The 17,940-nt window shown below is 31.1% G+C and overlaps 1 protein-coding gene and 1 long non-coding RNA gene across 28 annotated transcripts in view; one reads left to right on the top strand and one right to left on the bottom strand.

Moving 5' to 3' along the window:
* LOC145664324 (uncharacterized) overlaps positions 1-17,940 on the bottom strand; it is a 1,583,153-nt gene that overhangs the window by 1,505,151 nt on the left and 60,062 nt on the right. For all 25 annotated transcript variants that reach the window (XM_081730946.1, XM_081730945.1, XM_081730944.1 and 22 more), the window contains exon 2: positions 4,878-4,962. The gene's annotated coding sequence lies outside the window, so the exon portion shown is untranslated. The remainder of the gene's footprint in view (positions 1-4,877; positions 4,963-17,940) is intronic.
* LOC145664335 (uncharacterized) overlaps positions 1-17,940 on the top strand; it is a 580,590-nt gene that overhangs the window by 286,195 nt on the left and 276,455 nt on the right. The gene's annotated exons all lie outside the window — the stretch shown is intronic.

Below are 17,940 nucleotides of genomic sequence, written 5' to 3' on the forward strand. Positions count from 1 at the left end.
GCAGACGAGTTTAACTTATGATTGCCACATGAGTAGACATTTCCCAACAAAAATCGCCGTCTAGAAATATACAGCTCTCTGAGCATAAGGAAGAACCGAAGAAGTTTCCTGCATCGAATTATAGCTTCAGATGAATAAGAATCTGATATGACAACCGTAAAAGTATCGTGATCTACATCAAGGACTCTTTCCTGAACCATCCCTTCACTCACAGAAGATTGCAGTTGATTTCTAGTCTACTATGAGAGTGATCTATCAATACAAACCATTGCTCTACTGAACTCCATCAAACATGCCACAAAGTTGCCTACAAGCATCCAGCAATGGTCAATACACATGGTACCCTCACGTTGGACAACAATGCTAGCTCAAAGGACAGTCCATGACTTGCGGTATGAAGCTCTCCTTTACCCATCGTATTCCCCAATAGCTCTTCACTGACTATCATATATTCCGCCGTCTCAATCACCCTTTGGGAGTGATGAAAAAAAAAGTATGTACAAGCAGATGGGGATAATTTTGACTAACCAGCGATTATTGTTTTAATTTTTTGCCTTTGCAAATGACGCATCTGAAGTGGTCATTTTATTTACACCATCCTGATACTATTTTTGTTACCGTTAGAGTATATTTAGAGAATCAATCTTGTTAATTAAATAAGGGCATGATGACTAAGTGCTAGAGCGCTTACTTCGGGTGGTGAGGCCTCTGATTCGATCCCCAGCCAAGCAAGTTTGTGGTGGACAACATCGTGTCCGTAGGTTTTGTCGAAGTATTTCCGTTTATTCCAAATTATCACCGGTTTTTCCGATCATTATTCACTTTCCTTAATCATTCGTTTCTCTTAGCCTAAAGGGTATAAACGGAAAGTGGTATATTAAACGGAAAGTTGTCATTTCATTTCATTTTCTTAATTATCATGTAACTTTATTGTTTATTCTGTTCAATAGTCAAAAGCCAAATGCTAGTTTTATCTAAAAAATACTACTTACAGTGATCAACGTATTTCTAAGTATGATTGCAATAAATGCAGTTTATGAAAAAAAGTAAACATTAATTAGTAAATGAAAGTTGTTATATTGAAATTAAAAATAATATTATTAGATATTGACATGAATATAAATATGTAAAAAATGAACATGTTTGAAATGAAAGTGGTGGCATATAGATTAAATTTCATTGAGAATATTTTAAAAGATTTTGTGTGTGTGTGTTTGAGGGACGGTTAATTCACTTATTATTCCTTGTTACAAGTAAATATGAAAGGACTACACCATCAAGGCCGTACCAAGGAAAAGAATTCGGAGAAGATATGTATAAAAAATATATCAGTATTGCATATGTAAACACATAAAGTACCATTTTAAACTATGTAAATCTAAGAATTATTTTGATCTGATCGGCGTGTTTTGCTGCGCAAAGGAAGTTATCGTTGAACAGATAAACAGACATACAAATATATGGCTTAGAAACTGACTGCAGATTTTCTATACTCTAGTTGTAGGCCATTTAAATATACACTGTTTCACAAAAGGAATATTTTGTATATGTATTCCTTTTGTATATATGTTTTACCTGAGGATCAAAACTTAAGTTTCATTTTCCTATACTGGAAAGAGCTATACATTCATATAGGGTAATTTTCAATGTAAATATACATATCATTTGCATAAGTTTAATGAACATATAAGGTTTCAGTGCATAGTTCTTTTTACTTTATTTTAAAATTTATATTTAGATTAACACATACGTACTTAATTAGATATATGCTTTAAGGATATTAAGTTTTCAGGTGCAACACGTAAATGGATAAATAATAATATCTTAATAAAAATATAACTCAGATTCCATAGATTTTAAATTAAGTTAGTACTATACTTCATTATAAATTCATATTTGAACTAAAGTTATGGAAACTTATATGATAAATTACATTACTGATAAATTACATTAACATGAATTTTAGGAATGATCAAAATTGGCTCAAAACATTGTGATCTTGGCCAAGAATTTTAGGAATGGTACAAAAAATGCATCAAAAGATTGCGATCTTGGCTAATTAGGAATTTTTTGGATCAAGGTTCACAACATTTTTGAACGGTCCCTAAATTGAGTTTTCGTTTTGTTTTTTTTTTCTTTTTTTTCGGAATAAGCACATCATACTGAGTTAAGTGATAGTTTGAGTTTGGCTACACTATATGTAGTTGTCCAGATATAAGGCCTACAAGAAAATATTTGCCTGAAATATATTGGATCTTTGGATCCAAATACATTTTAAGGGTCACTTCACATTTGAATAATCAGAAATAAGAATTTGATACTTGATAAAGTAGTAAGGCTGATAACATTTAATATTTTGTTTACTTGCTTTGTTACTTTTCACAAAGATTTATTGTTCGTATGAGAAGATTATTTATTCTTTCTCACACATTTTTATGACTAGTAGAAAACCTAAAAGTAAGAAAAATAAAGAGAAGGAAGATAAGCGAAACAATATGAGTCAACGAAGCAGGAAGAATTCTTTTGTTTATTTCTTTCAATTGAATGTTGGTCCATACAAATTTTTAGTTTAAGAAGTAATAATTATTTTACTTAATAAAACCAGTAGAATTACAAAAAATATATATTTCACTGAAAAGCATTGTTAATACGTCAACTTCGTTTATCTTTATTCTATATATGCTATTAAAAACATCTGCATTGAACGGGATACTCAGACGTGAGTGATTTACATTGCTGTTACATTTCATTGGTAAAATCTTGAAGCTCAATTGAAAACTAATTCATTATTATAGTTATATGTAAAAAAAAAAAAAAAAAAAAAAAAAAGGAAGGAAGAAAAGAAAAGAAATATCTTTCTTACTCTCTGTATTTTCTTGCTCAAGTGAGATAGTACAAATGGACACTTTTAAAAATATGTAATGGAACTCATATTTTGAAACATCGAGTGGTAAAAAAGAATTGCTCTTATTCGTCCATTTTTAAACGAAACTAAACATTTTTATAAAGTTGTTCTTTATCAATATTTCTAGCGACTTTTCAACTATTTGCCATTAAGAAAACGTATTTCACTATTGTTTTTTTTATAGATTAAAATACCCTTTGAGACTTAGTTACTTTTTCTACTCAATGACTCGATTGTGGCTGAACGTTACCCTAGGTACACTCTTGTCCAAAGTGATTGTCGCATATCTATAACTGCCTTCTTCTAAGAATATAATTTGATAATGATTTTCTAGGGTACTTTTAATGCTGACACTATGTATATAATCGGGAAATGTATATTTGTGGTGCGTTTCATAGGAAAAGAATTATAAATACGAAAATTAGAATGAATAAAACAAAATGTTGCTAAATTGACAAGGAAATTTCATTTTCGTTTTATTGTTCTTATTTACTGCTCTTTTGACATGAAATTTGTCGCATTCATGTCTTTGCCGATTATATACATATTGGCATTATAAGAAATACCGGATGAATTCGTTATCAAATTATATTCCTACAACATATTTTTAGACATGTGACAATAATTTTGGACATGAGTGTACATGGAGAGATCTTTCGTGGCCAAGCGGTTAGCTTACGCACTTTTGGGATGGAGACCCGGGGTCAAATCTAGGCGGAGCTCATGTGTTTCGGATTCCACGTTAATTAGCATGTCCCATACCAAGTAGCCTCGCTGCTGAAAGAAACGTTAAACTCAAAATCAATTCAGCTATGTACACTCATGTCCAAAATTATTGTCGCATGTCTATAAATATGTTGTTGTAGGAACATAATTTAATAACAAATTCGCCCGGTATTTCTTACTATCTAAGTATGTGTATAATCGGCAAAGACATGTATGTGGCAATTTTCATGTCAAAAGAGCAGTAAATAAGAACAATAAAAGGAAAATAAAACTTTCTTGTCCATTTAGCAAAATTTTGTTTTACGATTCTAATGTTCGTATTTATAACTCTTTTCCTATGAAATTTACCACAAATATACATTTCCCGATTATACGCATAGTATCAGTATTAAAAGTACCCTGTAAAATCATTATTAAATTACATTCTTACAAGAAAACAGTTATAGATATGCGACAATCATTTTGGACATGAGTGTATATGCATTTCAGATGACGTATAATTATAGGCCTATCATAAACTAAATCAGAACAGTATATAGAAATAATGCAAACAACTAAAAATAAATTATTTATGTATATAATTTTACTTATATTATTTATTTGTTTAACTCTGGATAGACAAATGGACTTTGATTTGGACTAAGAGGATCACTGAAATTTTCTATTCAAATAAAACTTTCATATTGGGAGAATAAGTTTAAATTTAAAAATTGGTCGCAAGTATACATATGGTGGGTTGTATCTCTAATTTGTGTTAATACGTGTAACACTCATTGTAAAGAATTTGCAGGAAACGTAATATATAGTACATAACAATTTTATATATTGTAGATGCAACAAATAAATGCTTTCCAATAGTTTCAATCCAGTAATTTAGAATTGTCTAACTATTTACTAACACAACATCATGCTAATTTTTATATAAATATGTTTGTATTATTGACGGAATTGTTGACATCAAGTTAGCTCTTTGTAATATTCAATCTGGGTTATCATTGTTCAACTCTTATTGTTTAAAAAAAAAAAAAACAGAAGGGAATGATTTGCCCTTTGAGAACAAGTATTTTAGAGACTTGCTGAAACAAAGCAAAAAGATGGAGACGAGGATCACACAGCCAAAAATACACATTTCCAAACTGTGAAAACTTCACTAATCCCCTTCATCCTGACAGATTTAAAAATAACTCGTGCATTTAAGAGATGAAACCATGAAAATAAACTGATACTTATGAATGAAGAAATCTACCTCAATATTTCCTTCCTGGAATTGGACTTCACAGAAGTGATCTTCTACAGTTGTGGAAGTAAATATCAGCGACGTACAGTATTGTCTGCAAAGAAAGATGATATTTTGAAAAATATATTAATTAATGGAGGAAAAAGAGTTAGAGTAAAATAACATACATTATTTATGATATATTCAACTTGTTTAATACAAAACTTTTCATATACACTAAGAACATTACGTTTATTAATATCTACTTTTCTTGTAGATTATTATGAAATACGAGAAAGAAAGATAATTTTATATTGTAAGAAATCAATGCTAAGCACGATGTATGTAATGTATTACTCCATTTCTCTTGTACTAAGAATACATACAGTCAATTCATCATTTGCGAAATTAAAGTTTAGGAAAATGCATGTGCATATCATGTGAACTTCTTTGGTGAAATTTATATATTCTTATGAATATGTGAACGCAAGTGCGTTTCCTGTGGACAGTTTTAACTACTTGATTTTTCGAGCTTTTTCCCATATTTACTGATGTCACATGTCTAGAAAAATGTTGGAGAAAGTGATCAAGAGAAAACTAAAAAATGAAATTAAATGAAATCCCACGGTTATGCCGGTTAGGCTAAAGGAGACGGTGATGATGAGAGATGAGTGAAATAGTGGAATGAAGAAAGTGGGAGGAAACGGTAGTACCCCGAGAAAACCCACGAGCATGGTGTTTGTCCAGCACAAAGTCCACACGGCGCGAGCTGGGATCGAACTAACGACCCCAAGCACCGGAGGTGAACGCTCTACCACTGAGCCACCGCGCCCCCAAAAGAAAACTAAGAAACATTGAAAACGAACACTTACAGTATATTTACGTGTCTACTGAACTCAGTGCGTGTGCATTTTCAATTTTCTAGTTGCATACCATGAATTTTTACAGCAAAAAATTACAATGTATAGCTTTTTTGATCTATTTGGAAACAGTCAATACGAAATCAATAGATTTCAGTAAAATCGTAATTCGTTGTTGAAAGCATGGATTCGAAACAAAATCGAAAGGAGATTGGGTTATAAAAATCAATATAAACAGAATACAATACTACGATATCCAATGTAAATTTCAGAACTTTTCGTAAAGTTTTAGATCTCAAAAATTCCCGGATTGCTTAGCGGTGAACTACCGTACCGGTACTGTAAGTTTTACTTTGATTATTTCTACCTAAAGAAATATTAGTAACAAAATTGTATATATGTTACAAGTAGTAAAAAAATGAGTTTATGAAGTATAAACAATACTACTATTTTATTGAAAAATCGACAATTCAAGAACATTTAATTTGAATTCATCAACATGCTTCCCATGAGGAAAACAATATTAACAATAAATTTAAAATTTATATTCAATTTGTTTTTGAACAAAGCATCTGATAAACGTACTCATAAATTATAACTGAAACTGAAGCAACGAAAATCTTAAAAACATCAAGTAAAATCCACTAAAATATTATTTAAATATAGAATAATAGTTTCAAAATAGGCACTAGACTACAAGTTACCAATAACTTGACACCGAAGTGTTGTTTCCTTCTTGAAAATGCATTAGAAATGGTAAATTGTGATAATATCTGCTAAATGAACTTCCTCCTTATGTTATATGTGGGTAAGATGTTTCTTTAAAATTTAATTTCACTCAAAAAATTAAAATTCATACACCATTAATATACAATTTCATACGTTAGTTTCAGAAACAAATATAATACAGTACGACTGATGAAATATCCATACATTGGGCAATCCAAATATCAAAATATCACTTTATAAACTGAAATGTTGAAATATAATTTTTACAGTGCATCAATTATGTAGTCATCATGGTAAAATCTATTATCTTAGCATGTCTTTTTCAAGATGGAATGAAAAATATTACTTTATAATGTTGGGAGATAGCTAAGACTTCCATTTCTTTGTGTCTGTCTAATTTCATGCAAAATAATAGTTGTTAGTCATAAAGCTGTTAGTCAAAACGAAACATATTTTATTTTTCTTAAAATGGGAGAATATTTGGCAATCTTATGTGGAATATTTTTAAAAATTAAAAGCAAATTCACACCCTTATCCTTGTCCCCACGTAGGGAAGCCAGAAATAAGACATACATTAAACTATGTCAACATTGAACACTTTTTAATAAATTTATCGTGGTAAATTATTACGGAAAATTATATCAGACAACTTTCATGATAGGATAGTTTAGTGTATTTCAGGTCCTCTCTCCTTAACGAAATTCATTCACAAGTAATGAGGTGATCGGAAGACTCAAGCGAAATATGTAGACTCCATGTTACATGAAAATAATTGAAAACATTGGTTTTTCTGAAGTTTGGAAGGCAAAAAGTGTTTGCTTACCGTATTACTGTATATGCGAAATTCTATCAAGGGCTAAATTTTAGTCCCTTTTACTCCATTAGTTGTGACAGTAAACAAACAATAAACTTTATGGTTAGAAGTAGACCTATTTCGTTTCATTAACTTGAGTATATTTTAGGAAAGTGGTAGTGAAATAGTCACACAATAAAGGTTGCCTCGAATTTTAGATCCTTGATTCAGTTAGATAGATGCAACATTACGATTGACAATTTCAATTTTCTCTCAAAATATTGTCTTTTGCACAAATGTAAATTTTTCAAGTATATTTCGACAACATACTCGGAAATATGAGCGAAACTGTCTTGAGTAACTCTAGAATAATATTTTAGCTACTTTTGTCTTTGCTTTAGTGCAACAATTTCATATTTTCTGTTAACAGCATTCAAAGTAATGTTTCCGCAATTATACTGTATACTTCTATTCCTACAAACTTTGAAAAATATTGCATAAAGGATAATTTTGATAATTTCTGTCATCTGTTACAAACTTATTATTATATTCTTTACGAATTAAGATCATTTGTCTGTAAAGGAAAGTTCTAGATGCAACTGTAAATTGTTCCTTAAATTTACATAGTAATTCCATTAATGTAAAGTCCTTATAGTACACTTTCCAGAGTTTAAAGGAAGTTTTTCCAGTGACCTCTAGAATTTGAAAATATTAAAAGAAATCTAAAGAGTAACGTGAGAGAATCATTGTAGCTTAAAGATCATTTTCGTATTCAAAATAATTTGTGAGCCGAGCAAATTTCTGATAAAAAGTAAGGTTAGTTTCTAAAAACAACAGCATGAGTTATTAAGTACTTATTCATATAAATAATTTTAGGTGTATGTACAAAATGAAAAGCAAACAAACACAAAATCTGTGTTCGACTTATAAAATATTTATATACAGTGTAAGTTTTGTTTTTAAAAAATCATAATTTTGTAGGTGCTCAATTTATTTCTTGTACAGTAAAGGCGATCTCTGGTTCTAATTGGAAATTTCTGTAATATTTAAGCATCTCTTTGACCTCCTTTATCGGTCTTTATTCTTTTATGATCTTAATTTTCATTTTCATTGATTTTCTCTTTTTTATTAGAAATTTTTAAAAATTATTCCAAATTTCACCATGGTCAGTATGGATTGAGTGTTGTATTTCTTCTGCAAGAATATTAACAAAATCAAGCAGTTTGTTCTCTCTGAATCCAAACGAAGTAATTTCGGCTTCGGTGCGAACGATCCATTCCCGGTAGAACCACTCGGTCCAAAAATGGATTTCGTCATTCATATTAGGCAAATGCCGTGGTTTTACCTAACATATATGTCCCAGGCCGCTTCTTTTCTTCCATTTCCTCGGGACCTCATCCCTCACACGTGATGGGCTAACATTGCCATAGATGCCGATATCTCAGAAATCTAAATCCTAAGAACCTAATTCACACCAACTTGTACATCCTGAGAAGACTTATAGATTGCAAACACATCTGTATCGTACCTATAATATGCGTAATGGTTATTATTAATAACTTAAATCATCAATATTTATATAACGAAAAGTACATTATATAATTCCATGGATTCACAGTTATTATTTATTATAGAAAAAACTCGAGGTTAGTCTTCAGAATAATCCGGATGTTGTTCGAAGAATCTGAATTTGTGACACTTACCAGAGACTTACTTGCCCCAATTGTCTCTTTAGATGTTGGAAGAAGCTTTAGCACCTGCATGGACGCTTCTATATCGAAACAGAAACGCACTTACGTTTAACAACTTAGAGAACGTAACCTTACGCAATATTACGCAATATTACGTAACCTTAATAATGTTTATTTCCCTTCTTATTTCTGTATTTGTATATAATTTACTTAATTAAAAAAAATGAAATGAAATCTTTAAGTTTTACGTCTCATGATTATGCCGGTTAGGCTAAAGAAGACGGTGAAGATGAGAAATGAATGAAAATGGTGGAATGAAGAAAGTGGGAGAAAACGGTAGAACCTCGAGAAAATCCACCAGCACGGTGTTTGTGCACCACAAAGTCCACACGGCGCGAGCTGGGATCGAACCAGGGACCCCAAGCACCGGAGATGAACGCTCGACCACTGAGCCACCCCGCCCCTTTTACTCAATAGAAAGAGAAAGAAGTGTGTAGTTTATATTAATCTGTTTTCAATTAGATAAAACGGAAGTTATGAAAATAGTTGAGGGAAAAAGTTACATTTTTGATCTTTTATCACCTATTTTCCGGTTAAAATTGCATCTTAAATTTCTAACTATGCCTCTAAAAATTCTAATTCGGTCATAGAAATAACTAGTGTTGGAAATGACTGATCTCTCTAATAAACAAAGTTACCGAAGAAATATATTACTATACATTAAAGAAATAAATTAATCGCGGGTACATTGCTAGATATTATTATTATTATTATTATTATTATTATTATTATTATTATTATTATTATTATTATTATTATTATTATTATTATTATTATTATTATTATTATTATTACAGTATTTAGAGACCTTGTTCTCACATTTGTTCGTGAAATTGGGATAGAAAACGTGTGCAGAGGTTTTCTTAATAGATTTTTTTGCGTTATGTGTTATTAACATTGCTCTTATTTGAATTATTTTCTTGTTATATATTTTGCATTTTGTTTTTCTAGACCTCTTACGACCTCTGTTATAATTTTTATAGTATTTTTCTGGTTTAACGTCTTATTTCTTAGCACTTTAATTTGAACTAAACTTTTTTTTTTTTTAATTTTTAAAGTGCAGCGTGTTGCAGCCACTGGACTTATCTTGAGGAGGGCAAATAATCTCCTTGTTGCTAGTGTCCCCATTATACTATAATTCTTCACTCCCTCTTATTATTATAGTTTTATGTGAAATTATACCTATACATCATTCTAAACTAGGTATGTTAAATAATTTCAGAGACTGAAATTACAACGACGTGATGTAGTTTGTGCTCCATTCGATACAAAGTTGGCAAGGTTATTTACTCGTTGCAATTTTTACGTAAATTACGTGTAATTTGTCTGGTTTTTTTAACATAGAGTAAACGACTGTATTATTAAAAAAATATAACTATTCAAAAGCAAGATTTAGTCAAAAGTAGAACACTAAATACAGTTTCTTCAAATTTGCTATCATCAATTGCAATGAAGTCTAAAGTTTCTGAGTAAAAACTCTCAGCCTAAAATATCGTCTTGCCAAATTCTTACGGGACAAAATTTCACCTGGCTAGAACCTCACGGGACAAAATCTCCGCGTCCAAAATCTTGTGGAACAAACTTTACCATAGTCATTTATTAAGGTATGTTTAAAATATCGTTGTACACTTAAAACAGAGTATACAGTTGAACTCTATTAAAGGACACAAACGTACTTTCTGTCCTGGAAGAATATATGTATTATTACCGGAGATATGCCTTATTTCACGGACACTTTCAGATATGGATACGAATGTCTCTCAGCCTCACAACGTGTTACTAATATTCTACTTTGCCTGTTCATAACGGACATAAACTATTCTCAATTCATACGTATTTTGCACAGAAAATGTCGCCATTCTTCATTTTAAAAGTAAATCCGAGTAAGTATAGTGGACAGAAAATTCAGTTCAAATGGTTTAGATACTTCCTAAGTTGATAGCACAGACAACTTAGATTTAAATGCGGAAAAGAAACTCACATTGGATTTGCAGTTCACTCTGACAAAATAATTTAATTAAAATAGAGTCGATGAATAAAATTTCTCCTAATTTGTGTTTGTCTAATTCATTCATTTTTAACCGTCAATTGTTTTCGCTTTTAGTGCCTTAATGAAACATTTTCTGGTTCTTCTTCTTCTTCTTCTTTATTATTATTATTATTATTATTATTATTATTATTATTATTATTATTATTATTATTATTATTATTATTATTATTATTATTATTATTATTATTATTTTGATCTCAGAAAACTCTTCTATAACTGTAATGCAATGTGAAGTTTTATCTGTGTGACGTTTGAGCTTGCGAGATTTGGTCCATGAACTTTTTGCTGGCGAGGTTTCGGCCACCAAAATTTTGTTCGTATAACTTAAACATTATGATATGTCTTTTTAAACATAACCATGCATGTCTCAAAATGTAATATTTACATGTTAATAATACAGTTAAGGTAACTTTACGAAGTCAATATGGTAGTTTATAAAATTTTTAAAAAAATGCAGCGAGAACTCATACAAATTGAGAAGGAATCTTTTCAAAACCTATTTCTTTGTATAAATCCAAAGAATTAACCAATGGGGAAAACGATTTAGGCCTACGTTTATTTGTAGACTTATTTCTGTTTTTCAACGTATTTTTTTGTAATTCACACATTTTACGGGTTACCTAGAAAACCTCTGTTTTTTACGTGTAATTGCCCAACACTATTCAGGTTGCTTTAAATGCAGATTCGATCTATTTTGCTACGTTTGTCTATTTTTTGATGAAAAAAGATATTTTCTTGTTTCAATCAGGAAGGATATTTTCATAATTACAGTTCATAACGTAATTCTTAAAATAAATAGTAATATTCGCATAGCAATACTTAACTAACTCATTGCAATCCACGTCGCGCTGATCCATATCGTGTATCTGAATAAAAGTAAACAATATTCGTCTCCTTTAGCCTAGCCGACACAACTGTGGTACATAAAACTCAAAGATTTGATTTCATTTCAAAAGTAAACAACATACATTAACTTTTTGATTTGACTTCGGACAAATAATTATTGAGCATATAATTTCATTTGGAATTAAGGAAGAAAATATGTATTCACATAGAAATAATAATTTATTTGGTAGAAAAAATAATTGTAAGATTTTACATATGTAAGATTTTGCTCAGAAGAGATACTTTTGAAATTAATTCTACCATATGCAGATGCGTAGCCAGCCCAAAAATGTAGGAGGGCGGGGGACTGATAGAAGATAGGTTGTGCCAATCCACCCATATTATAGTTCATTTGCAAGCCTACCATTAAAATTTTAGGGGACCAGTAAAAATTTAGGTGGGTGGCCACCGTGCTCCGCCCGTGGATAAGAGCTTGCATATATTCAACAAAATAATCAGCAATGTCTGAAAGAGTTAGAAGCATCTTATCACATTTCAATAATTTGATAAATTTCCAGACAAGATATAGATGATAATGATACAGTACAAATAATACTATTATTGAGAGCAACTACTGAAAAAAATTACAAAAATAATTTGTCCGGAATCTAAAGTATTTAAGATCACTAAAAATTGCAAGAAAAATTAAGAAAGGCTGTAATAAAAGGCAAGGTACAGTAGCAATTAGTATTAAATTGGATGTACAGGGGATAGACGTGAACATTTTTCATGAAGACATGGATCTTTTCCTTTCTTAGTATGGCGTGAGCTGTGTTTCTTGATGTGAAGTAAGCCTTCACAGTCAGGGACATATGCAAGGGGTGGATAGTTGGGATCTGGATCATCATAATCTGAATTTTTCTGACAATTTAGTCTAATTTTGGGGTTAATATAACATATTTCAATATAATTTACCCTCATGATGAATTTGGAGCACAGTTATCTTTGAATTCTCTCGAAATAAATTACTACCTGTTCACAACAATATTTTGATACAAACCTGGGACACGACGGTACCATTTACCAGACATAAAATCACTCACTTTTAATGTCACCAATATTCTCAGATTGCTTTACAGATAGCACTAAGATTGTACTTAATAATTTCAAAACATTTGAAACAAAACACACAAATTAATTATATTTTTCAGCCTAGTAAATCAGCATATGTAAAAGTAATGTCAGAAACTAGTACTTTATGAAATCTATTTCTCAGACTTATGAATTAAATCAGATTATATTTAAGACTCGCATAAGAACTTTAATTCTTTTCCTATCTCTACATTCAATTTGTGTTAAGTTGATGTGTTTCGTGCTATCCAAATTTAGTTCTGTATGTTAGGAAAAGTCAAATTTTCGTATTTCGAAATAAACTTTCAAACTCATACGTGTAATACTGACTAGTTATTATGCATGTTGGGATTTGTAACCGATGAAAACTCAATTTTTATATATGTGATGGGATATTTTGAGGCAAAGGCTGACAAACCTTCTAGAACTTTAGTTGGTACTGGGATCATTCGCCTATGAATACTTGAATAAAACATAAGGCCTAAAAATGTACAAAAACATAGTAGAGTGGTAAAAGGGTTAGAGGTGTGAAATAGAACGAATTAGCTTAAGGATGGAATTTTGAGCACTAAACATCTCTGAACTGAGCTGGCTCCTGGTGCCTCCTTTAAGTTCATTGTTGACTGTCGTTAGCGATATCCTGCGCTACGGCTGGACTAATGGTTTTTGCAAAATTGGTAGTCGATCTGGCTTGATGAATTCATCACGATGTTGCGACTAAGGATAACGGGAGGATGGAATGAGTGGCCAGATAGCGTGGGTAAACTTCATTCTGCATCACTCCCAGATTGAAGTAGGTTCACTTGGGTCACGATAAACTTCGATGTAGCCTTTCCTTGGCACTTATGTTCGAAGAATATCTCTCGTTTCCTCATGGTCCGAACAAAACCCAAAACACTCTTTCTGCTGACAGGACAAATTTCTTACGATTCCTTGAAACAGATGAGCTTTTTGATTGAGGAAAGTGACGTCACTGCAATTAATTACCTCAGAATTTTTCTCTTGGAAATGCTAACTGAAGGTATTAATCTGTAGTTTTAGTTCTTAGTTTACAGCAATTATTGCGAATGATTCTGCACAATTATTATGCTACTGGTATATTTTGTGCTAAGTTATGATGTAAGATTAGATTTCCAGTTTATATAAACCAATGGTACGCAGTATTTTTAACTCAGTCGTGTCATAAATAATACCGAATTGTAAATTCACATGCAGTTTAGTAGAGTCTGAAAATGAAAATTATTCTTTCAATTTCGAAACGATACTTTAATAATTTAGTCTAATTTTGGGTAATTTATGCTAAGAAAAACAATGACAAAGTTAATCTGTTTTGAAAAATTTTTATTACAGCTGTCTATATTTATAACCGTCAATTTTATCACTATGCTAATATAACTTGCAATTTGAAGCAGTTTTATCTCAAATCTTTTTATAGACCAAACACTGTAGAGCTTGCTGCAAATATTAATTTAAAATATGCTTTAAAAAGTAGGAGCTCATTACAAACTATTTCACTAACGTAAGAGCATCCCGGTATAAAATTTGCGCCTATTTGTACTTTAATGTTCAATATAATATTAGAACACAACGTAATATTAGAATTTGAAGAGTACGGCAATCTATAACATATGAAGAACTATGAAGCACAGTGAAGAAAATATTAAGCACGTAATGGTTAACTGGAAAACAAAGTACGTATTAATTTTTATTACATTATGAAATTTATTTATATTTTCAAAAAATAATATTTACTTTAATATTTATAATTTGAGTTAATTAGTTCAGAGATCTAATGGCTTTACCAAGTACTTTTCTTTCACCGTCTGCTATCTAGAGTTTGTTTATTCAAACTTTAAAAGGACAACACCTTTACGAAATTTTTAGTCGCCACTGGTCTAAATTTAAGTCGCCAATGGTGACCTGGCGACCGGAAATTTTGCGCATTGCATTACTTCATTGAATGATGATTAGTGACATCTCTACTTAAGACATGTGATTTGTATATATAAATACATTTAATTAAAATTACCGTAGGCCTACAACTCTGTGGTATTAGGAGCTACACTGAATATTCATTCCGCTGTTTCCAGTTATCTTAAATTTAAAACAAGCCTATAACCTTATAATTTCTTCCAGAATTAGTAATTTGAGATTTTGAAATTTTGAGCTATATTACAAATAAACTCTAAACGAAATTTCAATAGACCTACGCCTTTGTGTCCTAAGCAGGTTGCAATAATACAGAATAAACACAATGCAATCTACCCTCAATTTTCATCTCACTGTAAGCAATAGAAACATGGGTTATTGTACCATATTACCTGGCTACTGTGTGTTGTTATTACAAGATGTGTGCATATGTTTTGCCCTCTACAGGCTATTGCCCTCTGCGTAACCATCTTGTTATTGTGACATAGGCGGAATATTATAACAGAATGTTACGAAAGCCCGCTAGGGGTCAAGCAAGAGCAATTTAAAAACAATTCATATCAACGTTTGTTTCTGTAAAAGAAATAATAACTTCGTTTGCTCGAAAAACGTTTTTGTAAGTTAAGCTTATAATCTACATGTATATCATTAACCTTTAATTCTTATGCTAAGAAAAAGAATGACAAAGTTAATCTGTTCTGAAAAATTTTTATTACAGCTGTCTATATTTATAACCGTCAATTTTATCACTATGCTAATATAACTTGCAATTTGAAGCAGTTTTATCTCAAATCTTTTTATAGACCAAACACTGTAGAGCTTGCTGCAAATATTAATTTAAAATATGCTTTAAAAAGTAGGAGCTCAGTACAAACTATTTCATTTTCCGTATCTTTGGAATTTCAAATATTAATTTTATTGTAAATCATATTACATTATAAAAAGTAATATTCATGTATTAGATACTTTTCCGAGATACAAGATTTTTAAGAAAGTTTACGAACTTTGTTTCTAATCATCCGCAATTCATTGTCATTTCCTTTAGTTTAGAGTATTCGGTGCAACTTCATGTTACATGTATGATGATATCATACCTCTTTCTCTCCTTTTAATATTGATGCTTGCAACATAGTAGAGGTATTAGTTTACAACACTTATAAACAATCTTGGTCTTGTAAATTTTCATTTTTTATATAGATATTAATAATTTTAGTAAGGCTGGAAACACTGATCAACTGGGTAGTTCCATATAAATAACGTGACTCCCATTTTCAATATTTACTTAGTTTGCATATTCATTTTGAAAGTTCTTTTCTCTGTGAAATTTACTGGAATTATGTAAGCCAATTTCATAATAGAATGAAAGAAACCAAACTATCATTAATAAAAAAATATTAAGTAAATAATGATATCAAGAAAGAAATAGTTATATCCCAGGAAAATAGCCTGAGCAACTTTTGAAAAGGTAGTTCAAAATAAAACTCAAGAGCGGCCATTCTTCTGAATTTTCCCTAGACGAAAGACATAGTCCACTAATGGGTTCTTAATTAGATATTGGTTTTTGAAATATCTTAATATTAATAGCACAAGATGTCAGTCCGTCAGTTTTCGCCTAATAGTTCACAGTCAGCCTAATAATCTTGCTAATAAAACTGCCTTTGTTCTAATAATTTTCAGTAAGGGTAATAGTTGTTGCTAGCTGCGCTGCCTTTGTCTTAATAGTTCACAGTTAGGCTAATAGTCTTACCAGCTACACAGTTTCCTACCTGATCCCAAGATACATCACTGGCGTGCAAGAAATTTGCAGACAAGATGATTGGTTTTGGGGAGGGAGAAACAACTAGTAAGGAAAATCGTTAAAGGGTTTGTAGCATTTTTTAAAATGCATCCTCCATTTTTGGAGGTAGGAACACAATTCGAAACTATCCTTTACAAAAACACTAGCATTCAAGTAGCTTCGTCTCTAGACCCCGATATTTTCTCTGTCTATGGCCTGTCACCTCTCATATCCTTAACAAATCTCTAATCTTAAGTTATTTCGAGATATAGCCATTTTATTATAACAGTGTAATTCCCCATTTATTTTCTTTCCTCCATTTCATTTTCTTATAAGGAAAACATCAAAAATCGCTGAAACAAGTCTTTGATTATTTTTAATTAAAAGCCTAAATACCAATTTCCGTGGATCTAATATTAAGGGATTTCGGAATATGGCCATCTTATTTTAACAATTACAAACACTACTTTTCTTTCTAGAGTCATTTTTCTTTCCTTTTTTGGGGATATATTAAAATGATCTAATACGTCTTTAATTATTTTAAATGAAAGATCTAAATGCCAAATTTCATGTCTCTACCTTTAAGGGTTTTTTGGATATGGAAATCTTATTGTAACAGTTGCAATCCACACTCTTCTATTCTTGTCTTTTCCCTGCTAGGTAAAGCATGTATATACAACGAAAAACATGGGTATAATTATTTTAAATGGAAAGTTCATATAGTTCCATATGTCTACTCTTCAGAGATTCAGTGGGAAGCGATTTGCCCTGATAGTTGACCAGGCCCGCAACCAGACAGATGTTTGAGGGGCCATGAATAAGATAGGGGGGCCAAGTCATTAAAAATTCTCTTACAAATATCTAAATTGTGATTTTTGTATTAATAATAACATTTTGTATTCAGGTCTGGAGGGGCCATGAAAAGTTTATGGGGGCAGGCCTCCCTGTCCCCCTCTAGTTGCGGGCCTGGATTTGACCAGTCAGTTAGAACTTCTTTTATACACATAGAAAAAGTTTAAGATTTCGCCAAGTTACATTGAACGATATGACCTGTAAACGTGCTAGTGTACATCGGGACGAATAGATGGATGAATGGGGGACGAACAATCAAAAATAATTCTTTCTGTATAATTGCAGCGAAAACAATTTAATTATTAAGCATTGCTAAATACTAATGCTGAATATAATAAAAGTATGGGATTCAAAAATTAGTACACTCCGCAAGATACGAAGTTCATTAACGTTATT

This window comes from Thermobia domestica, chromosome 11 (assembly GCF_964235325.1).
Source record: "Thermobia domestica chromosome 11, izTheDome1.hap1.1, whole genome shotgun sequence".
NCBI classification, from domain to species: Eukaryota; Metazoa; Arthropoda; class Insecta; order Zygentoma; family Lepismatidae; genus Thermobia; species Thermobia domestica.